Source organism: Mixophyes fleayi, chromosome 1, assembly GCF_038048845.1.
Source record: "Mixophyes fleayi isolate aMixFle1 chromosome 1, aMixFle1.hap1, whole genome shotgun sequence".
NCBI lineage: Eukaryota > Metazoa > Chordata > Amphibia > Anura > Limnodynastidae > Mixophyes > Mixophyes fleayi.
The window spans coordinates 55,404,926-55,423,665 of NC_134402.1; the positions used below are offsets into that span (position 1 = coordinate 55,404,926).

Genomic DNA, 18,740 nt, shown 5'->3' on the forward strand with positions numbered 1-18,740 from the left:
TGCACTTAAAAACGATTGTGCTAATCTTTGTAGCAAATAAAGAGATTCCCATAAAAATAATGATATAATAAATTCTCTTATCAAGAGAACAAATATTCCATACAACTAAAGCCTCATAATGTTATTAATGATAGGAACATATCACAAAAATAATGATCTGAAATTGACATATAGTTCATCTAAACCAAATCGTTAGTATACCAGTGCACTGGGTCCGCTTTGGGTAAATTTCCAAACACATTTGGTCCTCAGGACATACGCAATGGCACCAATCAAATATATTGGTATGTTGTGGGGAGTATATTAAACAGTCATTTTGGGCTACATATGGGAATTGCTTACCGAAGTTGGAAAATTCAAAAGTCTGTCTACTCACACAGATAGTAATACTCACAGACCTCTGTGTCCTATAGCCATTCCTTAGCCCCTCCTCTCTTTCACGTAAGAAAATGCTCCCAGTTATTCTGATATTAACTGCACACAAGCGCAGTAATTCCTTAAATGTGATTATGGAGGTAGGAAATTTGTGGTTCGCCTACTCGCACAGCTGCGTGCGCGCAATGTAGTGCAACATTAGCCTCGACATAAAAGGTGATATGACATGATTAAGGCAATGAGAGGTTTCTATTGTTTGGCTTATGGTTTGGCTTAAGAAGAGTATAAGTGTTTTAGAGATCACCAGGATTTGGTGTTATTGGATCACTGGGGGAAGAAGACATAATATGTTTGCTGTTAATATTAACTTTATGACACCTGAGGTCTTCTACACATATTTTAATAATGATCTGCTATTAAACAAATACTCAAGAGGCCATATACAAAGTTCACACTGCAAAACGCGTTGGTGTGTCTGTATGTACGCCCGTTCCCTGCTTGCGGAGATGCCTCCATAAACTAAAACTTCTCCTAGGTATTTGGTATATGGAAAAATTTTCAAAGACACACTCGGCAAAGTGTAAATGGCACATCAAAGTCCAAGTTCCCACCATTTTATTACGCATACTTTCAATAAGCATCTTTTCCGTCACCCTTATTTTAAAATGCTGCTTTTTTATTGCATTGCTCAGAGTGTGCTGGTAATGAGCTTCAATACTACAGTTCAACATAGAGGTCTAAATGGGTCTCATCAAATGTATCGGCTGAACCGAAACGCTGGAAACGCTGAGCTGGCCTAAAGTTCAAGTCTTTTTATAAAGCAGAAAGTAAAAATAGCTTGGAGGCCCTCTGCACGACAAGAAATGCCTCTAAATTGCTTTCTCTCCAGCCCTTTATCACTTTTCAATAATCTCATCCTGCCAAAGGAAATATTGTTTCGGCAACACAAATCCAGGCCCACTGAGGCACTTATTTCTGTACTTTGCAAAACTCTTCCCCTCGGCCTGTGCAAAGTTCTTCTCTTTTTCTACTCTGCAAATGCTGCCATCTTGCTTTGTAAATCCATGCTCCTTGACAGACATTAAGGTGCATTTGCACATATTGAGGCATTGGTCGGGTCCCAAGTTAATTTTGAATTGCACAACGGATGTTCTCTGCTTCATAAATGAGATTTACAGAGTTTCATAATAGAGTTTAGTTTCAAGGGGAATTAATTATGTCACAAGAAAAAACCTGAGGGAAAGACATTTGCACCCACCACTTCACATATTTTTTCTTGATGTCATTTTGTCATGACAGCTCTGGTGGGGTCCCTGCCATTGTAAAGGTAGTCAGTATCCGTCTTAGAATGGAAAGTAGTGTTTTGCTCTGTGCTGTTAAATTTTAGGGTTCAGTCTCTACAGTGGGTGGATAAATATCGCTAGTGCTTGGAAGGGGATGCAGGGCAAGTCCTTCTGAGCCATTAAGGAATGTGGTCAAATAAAAAACGAGTGGTTGTAATTAAGTATGTTTTACGCAGATATGTGACTTACACCTGTAGACAAGATGTTGACACCTTCATGGACCTTTAGTTATTATTATTTTATACTACTGTTATATTTTATTCAATAAACCTGCTGTGGTCATACCAATCCAATGTCACACTATGTGCATGTAATTTTACCCCAATCATCTTTCAATACACCTCTTCTTCCTTACAATGTGTTTCAGATCTGATGCTTACAACAAATATTTGAAATATGAAGTTTACTTTTGACCACTTTTGTTCAATATGAAAGCTGTTATATAACTAATCTCTGTGCTCATATGGAACTCTGACACTTTTCAATTAAGGAAAGTAAATTCTATAGCTTTTCTATGTGTGTTTCTATTATTCTCGACACCTCTTCTAATATTTACAGCAACTCTGCATGTCTGTCTGCTTTTCATTATAAACAGCAGAACAGGCAGCCAGCACAAAGCAAAAATGTGTATTGTCTGTACCTGTGTACTGAAGCGTGATCCTTTGCAGTGTGCATGTGTACCTCTTTATATAAAGCACAATGGAAGGTGCTGGAGTATTGAATTGTGTGCTGAATGTGTGCAGCTCTGATGCACTTGAGCAAAGACATGTCCTAGTAGTCTATACCTGTGCCGCATTACTTATGCCCTTTGTAAATATGCTTAGCTCACTATAACAATATTATTAATTATTTCATCCTCAGGCAAATAGCTTTCCTGTTGGTTGTTCAAAACCTGCCAGGCAATGGTGTAGGGGGCCAGGTGAATCCAGAATACTGCATGTAATATCTCCCTCTGAAGATCCAAATAATACTAGGTACTCTCTGCTTGAGAGTATGTCTACTAAGCATGTCAGGGAAGACTTGTATTTATAAAACCGACCCTCAAATATAGACTTTTCCTTAAATTAATTTGAGGAAGTAAGGGGAGAAATGTGATGTGAGATTTGGGTATTTAGCTATTTTAATGCTTCCAAATAAATAAACATGCAATTTACAGTAGTACACAATACACAGACAGGAAAGATCCATGACACTATATTATATATATATATATATATATATATATATATATATATATATATATATATATATATATATATATATATATATATATATATATATATATACACACACACACACATACATATATATATATACACATACATACAAAGACCATACTTGCCAACTTTATTAAGTTGGCTTCCGGGAGCCTGCCGAGGGAGGTGGTTGTAATGGGGGCGGGGCTACAAAATTCACGTAATTTTGGCCCCGGTGAATCGCAGCGTTTTGGACCTAATTCTGCCCACTTCACTAGGAAGTGGGCAGAATTCTGCCACACGTGGGAGTCCGGGAGACTCTCCAGGAGACTTGCCAACTCTCCCGGACATTCCGGGAGAGTTGGCAAGTATGACAAAGACCAGACATCTACCGATTAACAAATTGTATATAGATAACTTGGTAGTGCGGATCATGTTATTTACAGAACAGTGAGTGAGAGTGAAGTATGCCTGGTTCAAGAAGAGAGTGCTAGGAAACAGTCCTAGAGGTACAGAGGGTAAAAGAAGAAGAATATGAGAAAACAGGGGACTACTCATGAAATCTTACATCCATAAGGGAAGGGGAGACACAAATAGTGTGGCACTGAGTGTAGGAGTGGAGGTGACAGCCAAGGCGTTAGAAGGAGGGCTGATAGGCTTGAATAAAGAAATGAGGTTTAAGGGCCCGGATGAAGTCCTGAAGGCGGGATTGAGTAGAGGTAACCAGTGTGGCAGCGAGGCGGCGGTTGTTGGCAGAGCAAAGGGGTGAGAAGCAGGGGCGGATCTAGACTTTTCTTTCATCACCCACTTTTAAGCTTCCTACACAGCTGTTACAGTTAATGACTGAATTTTAACCTACATATGACAATGATGATCATTAACTGTTTGGTATGATTGGATAATTATACACCTGACTATAATCTTTTAAAATCCCTGACTTTGTGCAAGTGTACCTAGAAGAAATTATGCTATTTTGAAGGCAAAAGGTGGTCACACTAAATATTGATTTGATTTATTTTTCTCTTCTGTTCTTTCACTTTATGAATTATCAATTAACAAAATGCAAACACTTCTATTTTTGAAAGCATTCATACTTTGCAGCATTTTTTTCACATTTTTAAAGCTTTTGCACAGTATTGTATAGACTGGAGAATTTGCAAAAAGAGGGAGCTGTCAGCATTATCAAAGGCAGCAGAGAGGTCAAAAAGGATAACAAGGGAGGAGTGTCCCTTAAATTTAGCGGACACAAGGTCTTTAGTGAATTTAGTGAGAATGGTTTCATTGGAGTGGAGGGAGCGAAAGCCAGATTGGAGTGGGTCAAGGAGGAAGTGAGATAAGAGAAAGGAGAATGTTTGCAAAAAATTCCAGACGTTTGGAGGCAAAAGGAAGGGTGAGATACCATATATATCATATGTTTATTACAGGAACGAAAGCTATCTCAGACAGTTGTCTGGTTTTACTTGCAGACAAAAAGTGTCACTGTCGAAGCTGCAATAATGTGTCAATACAGAACATATGCTACAATGTCATGAACCTAATTTTGCACGTTTGAGCCCTTCTGAACACTTTTTTTTTTTTGCACCAGGCTTAGGCTGTGAAACTAACTGCAACTTTTGCTACATTTTACTCCTAATGATGATTGGAACAGGGAAAATCTGTAAATTGCTTATTGAATGTGAGATAGGATTAGAAAGAGCCTCAAAGGGGCTCTGGTCTAAAATAAATTGTACACTTGGGAGAGCATAGCTGGAGAGCATCTTTCACGCTACAGATCAAACTGACCCTTTGGACCAACCAGGTAAACCATATGCATATTTATAATCCAAATAGAAAAGTAAACGATCAAGACAGTCCTGACATTCCCTAACTCTTATGGCTTATTTAGGACACAAATGAGCAGTATTTTAGGGCAAAAATACATTTCTAAATTAATTAACAGGATGATCCAAAAGTGAGAATAATCAGGACTTTGAATTAACCTTTTAACTTTTGCTGGCATACATTTTCCCAAAATTCATTAGCACAGATGTCTTATATACTTATTTATAATTAAGGTATATTTCATTTAATCTTTTGCATACAGTAGCTATAAAAATGGTTAATCTCTCTGGAATTTTTCCCATTTTAATTTGTTAAATAATGGAACAAAATGGAATCTATTCAGAAATTCTTCCCACTGAACCACACAAAATGTCAGATAAAATAACAAAAACTGTAAAACATTTTCATTATGAATTACAACATGGGGGTGGTGAGGATGATATTGGATTGGGTTAGTTTTCAATTTCCTGCTCAGTCATTACTACTACATTTGACACGTCTACACAGTCCGGAAAATTACAAACATATACTGTACTTCTAAAGAAATATTCATTGCACACATTAAAAATGGAGGTCTCCGCCAGACAAAATAGCACTTTTAATATCTTTGGTTGTGTGCCTTTATGTTAAACGAAGAATATAATTATATCCTGGAGTATTCCAGGCTACTGACATACTAAATGATAACAAATCATGGGGGACTTATGTTGGCTGCTGGTGCCCTTCAAGGACATGCTGCTCTCGGTCTTGTGTGCAATGAATGAAATATGGTCTGTAGCCATCAAGGCCAGGAGCATGATAAAATAAACAGGGATCTCCAGGATTGAACAATCTGCTAAGGTTGCATGAACTTACAAGTCTTAATTAATCTTACTCTAATTATCACCAAATCTCTTTTTACTTGTTTGCAAATAAAAAATATATTGTTGTTTTCTAAATTTGATTATGTCAGTTAACTTGCAAATTTCTAAATTAGTGTAGTTTAAAAATCTAATCCTTATTAACCTACCAATTCCCACTTTCCTCATTCAACACACAAAATACTCTAATGTCTCTAAATTTATTACGCAAGTATACGTAAGTGAAATATGTAAGTAGGTTTTCAGTTTGTTGCTGTCATGTAAAATCTGCTTTTGGTTTAAATCAGGGTTGCCCAGCACGCCTGTAAATGTGGCCCAGGAGGAGTTTTGGTTGTGGCAAGGGGGCAGCGCTCTTAATGGAAAAAAAAAATCCTGAAAAAAAATCCTGAAAAGAAACTACTTACCTTGCGGTCACGCGGTCACGTCAGCTGGTACTCCGGCTCCCTCCCTTGTCTCCTCCTCCGTGCGACGCTCGCAGTGAATGTCGGGCGTGATGTCATCACGCCCAACATCCATTGCGGAGCGCAGCACAGAGGAGACACCCGCGTGAGAAGAACAATCAGCAGCACAGAATTGGAGAAAAGAAGAGAAGAGGACAGGAGAACAAGCCTATTAAAAGGTAAGTTAAAGGGGATTTTTTTTATTATTTCAAGGGACGCTGACCAGTGAATAAAAGTCACCTGGTCCTGGAGCATCATGGACCTTATCTCCCTGCTACATACTTCTACTTGTAATACTAATGGGGCATTATATATTATTCTCTTTGGCCCATTATAAGTTGTTATCCCTTAACTAACATAGTGGTGTAATTATCAAAACAGGTCACAATTTGGGGTCACAGTGGTGTATATGTCAGGTACCGCAGGCCTGGTCAGGGCACCCTGATACACAATGCCTGGCTTAAATGATATTGCATCGAAACAATACAAAAAGTGATAAAGTGATTATAGTATAATAACCAGAGAGGATTTTTTGAACAGGGCGATTGAAAGGTAAGTAAAGGGGGATTTGAAAAAAAAGTGATATATATATATATATATATATATATATATATATATATATATATATATATGTTAACTATGTTTTTTTGGATGATCAGCTATCGTTATTGTTAGTGTATCTTATGTGCGGCCCAAACCAACTCGTAGTCTGCCAATGTGGCCCAGGGAAGCTCAAGGGTTGGTAACCCCTGGTTTAAATGATCCTATCCTACCCAGCCAGGCGCATGTTTGATGCACTCAATGTTAGGAATCCAATATAAAACACTTCTGGTAACAAAACTTCAGAAACATACAACTCTTCACTTTACTGAAAATATTATACAGGAGATTTTTTTATGCAGCACTCACACTGTGGAATTCCCTCTCTCCTTCATAAAATAAGATACTCCCTTAAACTTCAAGCATTCCTTGAAAACACACCTCTTTAAGCAAGCTAATAAAATTTCGAAATCATCCTCTGAACCTCCTTAGACCATTCTACTTTATGACCATACTAAACAGTTGACTCAAAACTTACATTTATTCTCCTTCTATACTTCCAGAATCTAATGACCTCCCTGGCCAACATTGCTGTGTGACTAGATTATATATCCACACTAAGCACTTTTTTCCATTGTAATTTGCATTGACCAATATGTAAGGTTGGGTACACACTACAGGGTTTTCAGCTGATTATCGGGCCAATCACATGATAAACCACCGCTCGGCCCGATATCACAGTAGTGTGTACTCTCTAATGATGAGCGATTATCCAAAGCACATCGTATCATTTGATTTGATTTTTAAACCAAACTAAAAATCTTGTTTAACACTAGAACAATGTCATTCCAATTCTGCAGTGTGTATACACTCACGACCGGCAGTGTCCATAGATCTCAATGGAGTGTGCAGAGTCACGATCTTTTCAGCCGGTGGTTACGATCATCATCACCATTTATTTATATAGCGCCACTATTTCCACAGCGCAGTACAGAGAACTCATTCACATCAGTCCCTACCCCATTGGGGCTTACAGTCTAAATTCCCTAACATACACACACACAGACAATAGAGAGAGAGAGATTAGGGTTAATTTTGATAGCAGTCAATTAACCTATTAGTATGTTTTTGGAGTGTGGGAGGAAACCGGAGCACCCGGAGGAAACCCACGCAAACACGGGGAGAAGATGCAAACTCCACACAGATAAGGCCATAGTCGGGAATTGAACTCATGACCCCAGTGCTGTGAGGCAGAAGCGCTAACCACTTAACCTTATTATGGATGAAGAGTACAGCTCTGAGGGTAAATCTTGTAAAATGTGTCTAGTGTGTACACATGAATCAGCATGGATTTTTTTTCTTCAGTCATTGGCAAAATCATTAACTATATTGCATCAGTACAAATTTTCTGTAGTTTGCACCCAACCTAAATGTGCCACTTATCCTCACCTATCAAACTTCTATTGTCCTAAGGAATATAACTTTTGGGCAGGGCCTTCCGACTTTTTTGTCTGTTTGTTAATATTCGGTCTTGTTTTAGTACTGTGTTTCTTCCCAGTTATAAAGTACTGCGGAGTATGCTGGCGTTGTATAAATACATGATGATAATAATAATAATAATATTAATAATAGAGCATTTTAGGCTGCTGGATGGGCCCTACTGAAACACCAGAAATTGCCGAACCATGGGGGACTTATGTGGGTTGCTGGCAGCCTTTGAGAAGATGCAGATCTTTGTCTTGTGCGCAATGAATGAAGAAAATGTAGCAGCCATCAAGACCATGGCCAAGTAAACAGGGATTCCAAGGCTCAAATAATCTGCTCAGGTCAATATCCCAAACTCTTTAATTTGGTGCTGATTATTAAGCTGGTGATGATTGTCAGCAAATATAAGGCCGTCACGGAAATCTTGTTTCATTTCTGTTTGCAAATAATTGCAGCTGGAATCATAATTCGGTTTTACAGATTGACTGGTAATTTTCAAAATCACTGCAATTTTAACTTCTTACATGAATGCTTTATTTGGAAATGTACTCCATATATATTTGCAAATGATGCATAGCTTAAATAAACTATAATGACATTAACATAACAAAATATGGGGTTTACATTGAGAAAGGACTTTGAATTCAAGCTAGATAGTATAACAGAGGCTAAAGAGAAGTGCAGGATGTTAAAAACTAGAAGAAAACGTTATTGGAGAATCTACATAGGAAGAAGAATCTTTAGATTCAGTAACAGGAAGTACAGACAAAGGTAACTAGCATACCCCACCCGCGGCTCCAACTGAAGATATTCTATAGGGTAATACATGCACAAATGCAAGATGGAGTCATGCGCATCTCAGTACTGCTCACCTTGGAACAACACTTAGCAACAGATGTAACATCCTGTAAATGTCACTTGGCGCACAATATCACACACTTGTCCACCTTGTGGACAATTTCTGCACTCAGTCTCAGGCCCAGTCTCCCTACCAAAACTGGACATTTAAGACTGGGAAATTTTTGGCTTGGTCTCTTTGTTTGGGGAAGTCTCTCTCTCTCATTTGTCTATAATAAGAATATTAATCATGCAGCTACCTCCTGATGTAGGCTTTATAGAGTGTGGGATATCCATTAACAAAAAACCTACAGAGCTGGTGTGCACATGGTTAATCTATCTATTGTACTATATGTTGTATTTTAATATGGGACAGATTCTGTGGATAAAGGTGATATAAGGATTGTCCACATGGATGCATGACACATCACCATGCATCTTTAATAATGTTCTTTTCAGTCAGTCATCGTGAATCTGTTAACAGCAGCTACCAGGCAAGCTGTGTTACTGTATTGCATAAAATATTTTGTTGAGCTGTGACACAAGTAAGAATTTATTTTTCAAAAACCTAACATAGGAGTAAATGCAAACAGAACTCCAGTAAGAGCCGCTGCCCCGTGAAATGTGAGGAACAAGCTAACCTCACACTGATGAGCACAGTGTGTATCTAGGGACTGGTCAGAGATACTTCAATAGCTTAAGAATGGCTTTGCTGATTAGATTATATCGCCCTATTATTTCCTGCTCAGGAAGATTAAACAGACTGACCTAAAAAACTGGCTTGAAATTCTTTCCAGCATCTCGAGTTCCAATGTTAAGCAGAAGGAAGTGACCTGACAGTCCTGTCTGTGAAAAAGATTGAATGCCGAAGCTTAATGCTGTTGTCCCAGCAGAGGGATAAGACAAGTTTTAACAAGCAGCTACTGATTTTAATCTAAACTGTGATTACACCAATTTAACATTGGAATCCAGTACAGGGTTTTATAGAGAAATTAATTGTTGTTACTTTTACCTAGTTGAGTCTGATTTTACAGCTTGTGATCAAGATTTATAAATTGATTTTATTTGTTTATTTACTTATTTACAATGGGAGAAAATTATTCCCATTTGCCTTGTCTCTGTTTTGAGATAAAACTTGTTTTAGTATCACTGCTGCCGCTTGGTTTCAAGTAGTTTTGTGCCAACAAAGGCTATTATACTATGGGTGCATTGTTTTCCCAGACAGCTGTTTTATTTACTTACTTTTATGTTCTTGTCATGATCTAAAACAAGGAACAGAACAGATATTTATATTTAATTATTACGACTTCCTTTTTTTTTTTCTGAGTATAGGTAATGAATTCCGAGTCTCCAAATTATCTGAGCAGAGAGTCAACACAACTGACAACAGCTAGAATGATGCAGTAGACAGCGTGCAAACAGCAATTTGGGATGATGATGCTAAGTTTTGGAAGCTGGCATGTTTAAAGGAGCCGAGGCCCTTCACTTTATCACTTGTGCTTACAGTTGTACAGTGTAGAGCCACAGTAGGCTCTTACTAAAGCTGGGTACACACTGAAGAATTGTTCAGACCGACGTGCTATCTCAAACGATTATACCTACGACTGAAGGTCCGATCAGTCTGACGATTCATGCATACACACTGACACGATTTACCTTCAGATCTGTGCTCTTCATCTGGTCCTTTGTCTGGTCCTCTAGTCCGGAGAATGACAGCACAATATTAATTCATTCACTACTGTCACATTGATTAAAACCACCTTGTTATAGCTATCCACATGTCCTAACAAATTTTGTTAGCTTCTGTAACTCTGAAACAAAATATTCTGTCTCAGAGCGAACAAATGAATTATTCCTTCTACAGCACTCTCTACATTTATTCACTTTGACATTCAATGCTAACATCGGCTGAAAAGAGTCCGACTGTAAACTCTATGGAGATCGTCAGCATGAGTGCATATACACTACATGATCGTTAGCTGATTGATCGTAAAGAATTGAACGGCACGACCAACCAAATGAGGCGATAATCATCTATTTGGGCAGACTTTCGACTATCGTGTCACTACACACACTGACTCGACTTTGGAACGAGAGGTTGTATGTCGGCTAGTTGAGCCGATTATTGGACAAAAACCCTGTAGTGTGTACCCAGCTTAAGTAGGACACCACTAAAGAGTGAATAGTATACTTTACTGTAAATTATGAGGTGTCCATTTTGATTTACTAGGATTGGTTGGTTTAAGAGGTAATAACAGATTTTCCTGTGGGCCAATGCATGTTAAACACTGCAGCTTGATCTAAACACTTTCAAACAAGCAAACACAATTTTAGATAAATCTAGCAGCCAACCAAAGCACTCTATACCCTCTAGTGCACACACATCATAATGGAGAACACAATAGAACAACATTTGTCAGCACATCAATAGCAACCAATCAGATGTAGTTATCACTTATTTAGTACATTCTACAAAATAAAAGATAGACTCTGATTGGTTGCTATAGGCAACATTTCCACTTTTTCAAACCTGCACTTTAGTAAATATACCCCCTGGACTAAATTTGTGTAATTTGTTATTTTCTGAAATAGGATTTAACTATGTTGGGATCACATGTTGTGGGGACTACAATGGCCCAAACTGTCAGCTATTGACGAAAAAAGAGGATAAAACTAATTGAATCGACTTGATCTTGGAATGGCCTCACATCTAATTGTTCACTGAACAGTTGAGAAAAGACTTGGTATATAAGATTAGTGAAATGATGTGACAAATTCTATTATCCATGACATTTTGTCTAGTTCGGGTTGTTCAATTAATTCACAAATTAAAACGCAGCAACTTTTCTCATAGATCTAATTAATAAACATTTGACACAAATAACTTAAAGCATTGACAGATGTTATCATCACTGTTCCTGCACCCCTGGGAGTACCTGCACATATCAAGAAAAACTAAGTGATGTAACATTACATCTAATACAGGTTAAATGCCAATAAAAAAACATAGCATTCAACAATGATGAATGGCATGGACACATTGCCATTAAATCAAAGCATGATTAGCAGCTAGCTAGGCTACATAGATGCTAGATAGATTATTTGGCAGGTCTCGTCTACTGAATGCTTCCTTATCATTTATAGTATATTCATTACCTAAACAGTTTCACAACCATAAATAAATTATTGTCACATAAATTAAGGAGAGGAGTGAGGATGGGTCCATATTATAAAGCAGCCTAGAGTTCGCTCTCAGATCTTGAAATAAAAATATAAAAAAAGGCAAGGTTGTATATACACTTCTGAAAACTATTAGTTCCTTCTAAGGTCAAAAATAAGGCCAACACATATTTTAGTAAAATAAGCATTGTTTCTGTGTGTACAAGTGTACTTATTGACTTGATTATATTATATGGATTTTGGCATTCATAAAATCTACAGCAGTGTTTCTTCGCTCCAGTTTTTACACTGGAGTTGAGAAACACTAACCTACTGTCAGGTGCCGTCCCGCACTCTTACCTGGTGCCAGGACGGACGCCCTCTCAGCTGCCGCTCGTCCCGTTGCTAGGTAAAGGAACGTCACTTCCGGCCCTACAGGAAGTTTGGGCGCACGCGCCCGAATATCGCGTCTCCGTTGCTAGGCAGCGTTTCCTGTTGGCGGTCAGACCAGCTGACCTCCACTCCACCAATGGTAAGGCTGGCGCCACTATTTAAACCAGACTCTGGCATCACTAGGGTGCCAGAGTATCTAGTCTAATAGTTTGTCTCTAGGCTCCCCTGCTAATTTCCTATATCCTTCTGCCTGCATCTCTTGGATCCTGACCTTTGCCTGCTTTGACTACTCTCTCGGATTCTCCCTGGTTCCTGTTTTGATCTCCTGGTTCTGACCCTCGGCTTCCTGACGACTCTCCTGCCTTACTCCTCTGTACTTCGTTGCCTGCACGGATTTGACCTCGGACTGTTCACTACGTTTGTTCACGTTACCTCGCTGGTAGCTACCTGGGAGAACCGCGAACGACACGTCTCAGCGGCTAAGTCCAAAATTCCTTGCGGGGTTCCCTGGGAAAACCTGGGGCGTGGTTAGACTCCGCGCCTCCTTGCGTAGCAGCGCTAATACCAGCAGGTAAGGTCTTCCAACTACCTTGTTCGTGACACCTACATTAATTATTCTAAGTTTTGGAGAATAAGTGTAAATAAGTGCCTTTAGCAATCTGGCAAGGATATATAAGAAAAAAAAAAAAGAGTTGTACATTTTGATAAACATGTAAATTTTAGCACTGCATAGTCCTAACATTGCATTGAGGCATAATCAAAATCAATACACCAATCAATGATTTCATGCAAATGTTACTTATAAATTAAATGTGTATTTAATTGTTTTTGTTTTGCTAGTGAAATTCAATATTCTGTACTTCTAAGTTCACAATCTTAAGTTTAGTTTTAGACAGACCCAAGAAGTGGTGTATTCACTCTGATGCCAGGGCTGCATCCCGGCTGGTAACAGGTAGACGGGGTGCATGGTTTATTAAATTAAATTATTGCTGCCTTCTGAATGGATGTGGGGGGTGTGCTTTTGGCCCCACTTCTTCTATCTCCGTGCTATAGGTTCGTGCTCATAAGCTTGTACTAAATTGAGTTAATCCTGGGGGCATCCGAGTACCTGTGAGTGCGTCCAACTCTATAGGTAAGGTGGCTGCTATAGGTGAAGACCTCTCCTGCTGGTTCTAAAAGCTTATTATGACAGTTACTAGGAGCTGTAACATCATAAAGGATTATATCCTGGGACCAGTGGTGTAATGGCAATTTGACCTTTCACTGTTTGGTTTTCCTATTAGTTGTTAGCTGACTCGTATTGTTCTCTCTGCCACCATTTTTGTTTAAATATATAGTGTGACCTTTTGCCAAATTTACATTGGTGTCCGTGTGGTTATTTATTTATTCGATTAAAGTAATAGTAAGTCTGAATGTGCGAAGGAGGTTTGGGTGCAATGAAAGGAAGATATAAACACTATTCAGTTTATTATTTTTGAAATGAATCAGAGAAAGCAAATGCAATGATGGCAAAGTTACAAATTCCTTCATTAAAACTTTGGCCAACATTGGTGAAAACTAGGACCATTGAGGAGGGGTCAATAGAAAATAGACTTGAAATGACTGGAAATTAATGTTAATGCTATAAATAGCAATATGGGAGTTAAACAGCTCAAAATGACATTATTTTATCTATTTTTCACAACTTTTAATCAAATCCAGATCCATAACCAAAAGCTCGCGTCTGTTCGGCAAAACCGGTAGCAAACCTGAAACACAAAGTTGCTTTAGAAATGACACTGGTTTCGAAACAGAAACATAAGGGTCAGCGCACATCTCAAATTTAATGTGCCTATTGACAAATTTTTGACTAAATCTAATGGCTCCAACTGTTCAGTGCTTGGCGTGAAAAGTCAAAACCTAGACAATGAATATATACACCGGGATAGAATGTCCCCCTGAATTTACTTGCTGTCCAATTCTACATCAGAAACACCTCAATCAGCTGTTGATCAGCTTTAGCTGCATCATTTTGCCCATTTAACTGAATTAGGTCTAAACAATATATGTACATATATATCTTAGTGATTATTAAAATGCTAAATATCTGTTCACTCTGGCACATTATTTGCTTTGGACATTTTTTTATCCTAAAAGACATAATAGACCCGAAGGTTCTATTTTATAAAAGTTCCTCCTTATCTTTTATCAATAGTTTTATACATTATATCATCTATTAGGGTGCATGTAATGGTAAAGGTTTCTCATTTACACTGCCTATAGAAAATCATCACACCCTGTCAAAATCATTACCTTTTATCACTTTACCCCATGGAAAGTGAAATAAATTAGCTGAAACTTTTTCCAGCCTTTGTCTTACAGTATTTAACTAACAAACAAAAGGCAACAGTTCTGAAAATGAATAAAAAATTTAAAACTAGAATAACAGGGTTGGAAAGGTGATCCCGTCCCCTGATTTAATTCTTTGCAGAGACACCTTTTGCTGTATTTACAGTGTGTTTAGATATGTCTCTAAAAGCTTTGTGCAACTAGATTGAAAAATATTTGCCCATTTTCCTCGCAGAATTGTTCAAGTTTAGTCAAATATTGTGGTGAGTTGTGATGGACTGCTCTCTTCAAGTCCATTCACAGATTTTCCACTGGATTTAGATCAAGGTTGTGACTTGATCAGACAAGGGCATTCACCCTTCCTATGCTTTAACCACTGCATTTTCTTTGTGTTATGTTTAGGGTTGTGTCGTCCTGGTTGATGAGCCACCTGCCCATCTTCAGCTGTCTAGCAGAGAGCCGCAGGTTTTTCTTAAGAATTTGGGTGTACTAGGCAGCATCCATGTTCCCTTCAATCCTGACCAATCGTCAGTCCCTGCTGAAGTCAAACACCCCAACAAAATAATCTTCCCACCACAATGTTTCACAGCAGGTATGGTGTGTTTTGGGTTTTGGTCTGTGTTTGATTTGCACCAGGCATAACACTTGGAGTTCAGCCCAAAAAGTTCTATCTTGGTCTCATCTGACCATACAACTTTTGCCACATGGAATCAGAATCTACCAAGTGTTTATTAGCAAAAGTGCAATTGAGACTGAGTATGGCACTTTTTCAGAAGAGGCTTCTTTCTTGCCACCCTGCCATACAGGGCAGCTTTGTGTAAAGCTTGTGAGATAGTTGAATCAAAGTTGTCATTGACCTCTTGGTAGTTGCCCTGATCAATATCTTCATGGCTGTGTCATCCAATTTGGAGGGATGGCCCAATGTAGGCAAGATGATGGTGGTGTCATACGCTTTCTACTTCTTAACAATGCTTTGAATGGTACTCAGAGGGAGAGTAAAGGCCTTTGAATTGTTTTTGTATCCTTCTCCTAACTTATGCCTTTCCACAGTTATATCCTAGAGCCCTTTTGAAAGCACTTTTCCAACCACAGTGAATTTGTTTGCCTTAACATACACTACTAGTAGTGGAATCCTCAAGGAACAGCTGGTTTTATTCTGAGGAAATGAAAACCACTACAAATGATGTCAGTCTGTTGTGTGATCTGGAAGGATGTAGGTTGTACCTGAGCAAGTTTATAACGGTTATTCCAAGCCAGGAATTTTAGTAATTATATTATATTAATTGTTAATATTTTTTGTAAATGTAATTTTTACTTTGATTTTGAGGATTATAATGTGAAAATACGGCTATTTCCATTTCCATGGTGTAATGTGACAAAAGGTAAGGATTTTGCCAGAGTTTGATGATTTTCTATAGGCACTGTATTTGCTCTTCAAATAACAAGTGACAATTGCAGTCCTATGTATAAGCCCAACCTTAAGTATTACATCATTCATGCTTTCATTAGAACTAGAGATATTCACTGACCCCCTTGTTTTGATTTTGGATCTGGAGTAACATTGTGTTTTGGTTTTGGTTTTCGTAAAACCGCCCTTGCTGGTTTTGGTTTTGGTATTGGATCCTGTTTTTTTTCTAAACTCCCTATTTTTTTTTTGCTAAAATCACATAATTTGGCTCTTTTTATCCCTAAATTATTATTAGCCTCAATAACATTAATTTCCAATCAATTCCAGTAAATTTTTGTCAAGTGACAAGAACACTGCTACCCCTCCTGTTTCAGTATGAGCAATGGCACTGAGCAATGGCACTGGAGACTAGAGAGTTACAAGAACACTGCTACCCCTGTGTCTGTGTGAGCAATAATACGGAGCAATGTCACTGGAAAGTGACAAGAACACTGCTACCCCTGTTTCTGTGCAGCAATGGTGCTGGATCTCCTAAAGAGGGAGGTACTTATGGAATCCAAAACCAGCGAGATCCGACAATGCAACAATGATGTTTTGCCTTGATTCAGATCCGAGTATGCGCAAAAATAAACAGCCGGCTCGCAAGCCTACTCGGATCCCTTAAGTTCGGGTGGGCTTGGTTTTCAGAAAACCGAGCCTGAGCATCTCTAATTAGAACCAAACCTAAGCAGAGAGCTGCACTGAATACTGTCCCTGAAGAGTAAAGCTTTCACAAATGAGCACTGTTAGGTACACACTTCATGATAGTGTATTTAACTAATGATAAAAGATGTAACTTTTATATGCAAAATATTATTTTGCTTTTATTAAGTATAAAATTGAGATGTAGAATTTTCTTTTGAAATGATATAAAACCCATGATCTCTAGTTAATTATAATATGTAGCAGTCAATGCACTTCAAGTGTTTTATTATGAACAGCAAAGCCGTTTGCTTTGGAATCACTAGAGACTTTCCTTCCCAGGTTCACTGTATCTCTTGTCAATAGCACACATGTCTTATAGAAGGATAATGATATACTTCAGCCTTGGCAAGTCAAATTCTTAGTCAACAGCCAGCTACTTAAATAAATACATTTTTACATTATGTAGGATTATCAGAACAAAATAACTATATATGTATGGAGAATGTCACTATATCCCAATAAGTACCATAAACGAAGATAAAAAGGAAAATGACCTTTCTCACAGCACTAGCCCAATTTTACAGTGCTGTTCAAACAAAAAAAGGGCATGGTGCTCCCTCCCCATATACATAGCCAGTCCCACTTTTAGACAGATCAGTTTCCACTATAAAAGGGCGAACATGAACATGAACATGAGGTCCCCCTGTCAAACTAAAAATTAACCTCAGGCTGGTCACTTAAGGCCTGGTGTCTCTACAGCGGGCACAAAAACTACAGGCCTACCCCTGTCTTCCGTCTTCACCCTACCCCTAAATTGTAGGAGCCAGAGTAATTAACAAGATTGGTGCTATTGCAAAGGCAAATGTAGTACCTAGTGGTCCCACCCAGTGTAATGGACAGGGTCCCTATAACCTATGTCCATCATAACAAGAAAGTAAAAACAAATAGACACAAGTTTTAAATAAACATTATTTCAATTGAAGACTCCAGAGTTTTCATTTGGACTATGTTAGATCAAGAAAGAAGACAGAATATTGTTTTGTCTTAATGTAATGAAAGGGTTAAACCAAAAAGTTTGGAGAGTCTGGTGTCTTTAGTTCAATTTTCAAAATTGTGTCTTTGATTTTTTTTTTTTTTATATAATGGACAGGGGTTCGAAGGGACCCCTGTTCACTATAATGGGTTTACCGTGGGTAAACACATTTTTTAAAATTCTTAATATCTTATCCCCTAGCGATACCATCACTGTCGAAAGGGGTTCAGAAAAGCACCCTTAATTGGGAAACACTGTTTTCATGTTCATGTGCTGTATCAAGAGCTTCACATGAATGCACAGAGTAAGGATCATTATGTAGGCAACATGTGAAGACTGGTTGGTCGTAACTAGAGATGGGCGGGCTCGGTTCCCCGCGAACCGAACCCACCCGAACTTTGGGTATCCGAGTACTGAGCCGAGCAGGCTAGGTACTCTCCCGCCCACTCGGAATCCAAATTGAGGCCGAACGTCATCGTGAAGTCGTCGGATCTCGGGGCTCGGTTCTCGCGATACTTGAAGATTATAAATACATGCCTCCACAGCAATCCATCGCCATTTGACAGAGGGAGAGAGCAGGGTGTAGTCACAGGCTGATTAGAGCAGGGACAGAGAATACAATATTCTTATTTCAATTGTGCTAACAAAAATCGCTAGAGAAGAGAGGAGGATAATATTTGGCACTCAAAGTGCTTTTGGGGTGTCCCCCATAATTGTGCATAAATATTTCTGGCTGTCAAAATTACTGTCAGCAGTATCTACCAAATAATTTTTAGCACTCTCCAGTGCTTTTGGGGTGTCCCCCATTATTGTGCATAAATATTTCTGGCTGTCAAAA

The 18,740-nt window shown here is 38.5% G+C and overlaps 1 protein-coding gene across 2 annotated transcripts in view; it reads right to left on the bottom strand.

Moving 5' to 3' along the window:
• ARAP2 (ArfGAP with RhoGAP domain, ankyrin repeat and PH domain 2) overlaps positions 1-18,740 on the bottom strand; it is a 227,216-nt gene that overhangs the window by 132,783 nt on the left and 75,693 nt on the right. The window lies entirely within an intron of this gene.